Raw genomic sequence first — 3,445 nt, 5'->3', positions numbered from 1 at the left:
TTTCGTGTTTCTCGTGAAATTTGGTGTATAGAGAGCGAGGGCGATACGCTGCTTGTTGCGAAGTTGACGGCGCTGTAAGACGACGTCCGCCTGCAGCACCTTCAAACAGTGTCGTAGCCTGCAATTCCTTACGGGGGGGGGGGGGGGGGGGGGGGTAGCAGTTGACCATAGGAGGGTGGCGGGGCAGGCTGCAGGGAGCTGTCGCACGTCATTTTATGTCATGTATTCCTGGTACACAGAGAAATTTCGTTGGGAGCACGTGCCCGATGGGAGCACGTGCCCCCCCCCCCTCCTCCCACACCTGGCTACGCGCCTGCCTGCTAAGTTGTGGTCCCTTGCTTTCCAATGTACTTCCGAGTGCTCACGCGTTCGTCGTTGTCTTCCACAACTGTCTGCGTTGCCGCTCATCATTCCAGGTTGTGTAGAAGTCTCCTGGTTTATCGCAAAGTTTGCATGAGGAGGGGAATTAGTCTGGGTATCGGGCATGTGGTAGTATGGGGTATATTGACCCTTTTCGCGGAGCAGTTTGTTTTAGAGAAACGAGATGGCGCTCTAGGCGGCGCGCCATACCTCTCCTCAGCGACCGCGCACGAATACGAAACCATTACTGCTTCTACCTTGCTTGTGTGCGATCAGCTGTCGTAAATGCAACTGAGTTTTCGCTAACACACTGTGCTCCATTCATGCTAGATTTAATCATGTGGATTGAAGACGTGTGCAATAGTTGGCTGCAAAAATAGTAACTGGCATGTTAATGCCAGTTACTATGAATCTGCGTGGCCAAGTTCGCGGACCGCTGCTGCAACTGTCCGAACGTGTTACCGGCACTTCGTGATGTACGGCTTTCCTCGAGGATACAGAAATTTGCTCATCCGCCAGCCTTGTATCGCTAACCTTCAAAGAAAGGGCTTCATCCCCAGAACGTCAGCAAGAGTGAGTACCACTCGTTAAACAATGACAAAGGCATTGTTTAACAATACAAAGTAGCGCCGCTTCCTGTCATAGGAAGTTTCGCGCACGCTTTCTATACACATCTTAAGCCCACTCTATCGCCGCCGTATCAAGAATAAGTGAATGGCAGCACACTAGAATATATGCGCACTGTATACGCACAATAAATGACGGACTACACCGAAGGCGCACGAATGGTCGAAGCTGAATGTTTCGTGACGGTCCACAAGAGTAAGCGAGTTACTAGCTGTAATATATATTTGCTACAAGGTATTACAATGTACAAGACAGCTACGTTTCAAGCCTTGTGCGCAGCAAGAACAAATCTATCGGTATTGCGCACACCCGCGAGCGATTAGGAAGAAAATAATCAGATAGTGGCCGCACCGAGGAACTTCACTGAGTCAGAAACTGACAAGCCACTGCTTAAAAATGTTTGCCGAATAAAGAGCAAAGCGCAAAACACACTAATCCTGACTGAATTCATAATCGGAAAACTTGCATAGCTTGGAATACATATTTAGCCCCGCTTTTAGAACAAGCACCATATACGCTGCTTGCGCCGTTTGGACACAGCTTAATCAGCTCCGAAAGCGCTTTTGCATGTTCTCTGAAGCTGTGATCAAAGCTTCGTGTCGTCCGCCTAGTCACCGTCTACGATATCTCCGAAAACAGGTTTTCTAAGCCGCACCGGCGTCATACACTTCCATTGTAAACAAGGAGGCAACAGAGGCAGTTGAGGCAAGCAATGGACGCGTCACCACGTGATCAAACATGGCAGCGCCCACGGGATCGCCGCGAAAAGGGTCAATAGGGTAGTCCGAGTTGTAGTGGTCGCCAGTGTGCGGCCTGCGCTGTGGTGAGGGATGGCGGTGTGTATTCCCTTCGTTCGTCCCGGTAGTACGAAAGGATACTACGGAAGGAGAGCAGGCGCTCCCCGGCCCGAAGAGGGGGCTCGACTCCTCCCGCCCGGAATGCAACACTACAATTGCTAGTAGGTACAGCGTTTGACCACTGGCGCCACGCTGCGCCGCTCGCGCGTACCGCGTTTCTAGGTGGTTTCTGTCGCCGAGGGCGCTCGAACGCAATCATATGGTTCGCATGAATGCAACCCCTGGAAGCGTGGCTGTATGGCTGAGTGGCTCGCTTTGGGATCATGCGAACGCTGGTTCAAATCCCGCTTGCGCTACAATTTTTTTTTCTTAATATCACGCTTTTCTTTTCTTTTTTTTTTTTGCCAGCGTGGTCGTTTGATCCCCGGTGCCACGGCGGCAGCCGTGGTACCGGGCGCCGACGCGAAGCGGCGGTCGTTGGGGTGTTGCGGAGCGCAGCGTAGCAACACCCCAAATAAAAAAATACTGCTCCAGTCAGGTAGACTGCTCCCTCCCTGATAGTGAGATTATATTTGGATCATCAAAACAGTGATGCGTTTATAATACCACCGATCCCAACAGCAGGCTAGTCGCCACCAGCCCAGCGTTTTCTCCGTCAACGCTTCCTCCGTTCCAACAGCGGCGGCTAGAAACATGGTACGCGCGAGCGGCGCAGCGTGGCGCCAGCGGTCAAATGCTGTACCTACTAGCAATTGTAAATACGCGCCCGGAATGTGAGACCTCGGGCCAGGGAATGAGCCTCCTCATTGCCAGGGAGGCCGGCATGTGCTGGCGTCCAGATGAGGGTTACGGGGCGCCGGGGCTGCCAGAAGCGTAGTAAGCGAGCAGCGGTACGGCATATGTAGCCGTTGGCATATATTTGAGAATGGCAGATGTGGAGTCAGTGATAATTTTGGTGGCAGATGTAGAGATGAGAGCGAGCGCGATGGCTGCCTCTGTGGTTGAATTGGCGATGATTTAACTGGAGGTTAGAAGCTTAGCTTGATTGTCGGCTACCGCCAGGGCCATACGGGAGCCTGGCGTATATTCCGCTGCGTCCACATAAACCACCTCATGGTCCTCGTTGTACTGTTTGTGGAGGGCGCGAGCCCTTGCTATTATGCGACGCCAATCTCGCTCAGGGTGCATGTTCTTGTGGATGGGGGGTATGTTGAGGTTAGAGCGTAGGATAGAAGAAAGGGGGAAACCCTCGGTAGGGTGTGTATATAATTTGGGTTACGCTTAATTGGGATACCAGCCTCTGAGTTAGATAGACGGGATACTTGTGCCGTAAAGATGGCTTCTGTGAGTTCCTCAAAGGTGGTGTGGACACCGAGTTTTAGCAGTCGGTCGTTGTATGTGCTGGGAGAAAGGCGTAGAGCCATTTTCTTGCAGCTCCGTAGGAGCGCGTTTAACCGGTATCGGTCCTTCTGTCTGAGGGGTACGTATGGAAGGGCATATGTGGTGCGGCTTATGATGTAAGCCTGATTAAGACGAAGTGTGTTTCGCTCACGTAGGCCAGCCCGTGAGTCGGCTGGTCTGTTGAGCGTGTGTTTGGAGAGTCTTTATGACTCTCCAAATACACGCTCACGGACCACCCGCGCTCACGGGCTCCGCCATGA

The sequence above is a fragment of the Dermacentor silvarum genome, chromosome 2 (assembly GCF_013339745.2).
Source record: "Dermacentor silvarum isolate Dsil-2018 chromosome 2, BIME_Dsil_1.4, whole genome shotgun sequence".
NCBI lineage: Eukaryota > Metazoa > Arthropoda > Arachnida > Ixodida > Ixodidae > Dermacentor > Dermacentor silvarum.
This window is presented reverse-complemented; position numbering follows the sequence as displayed.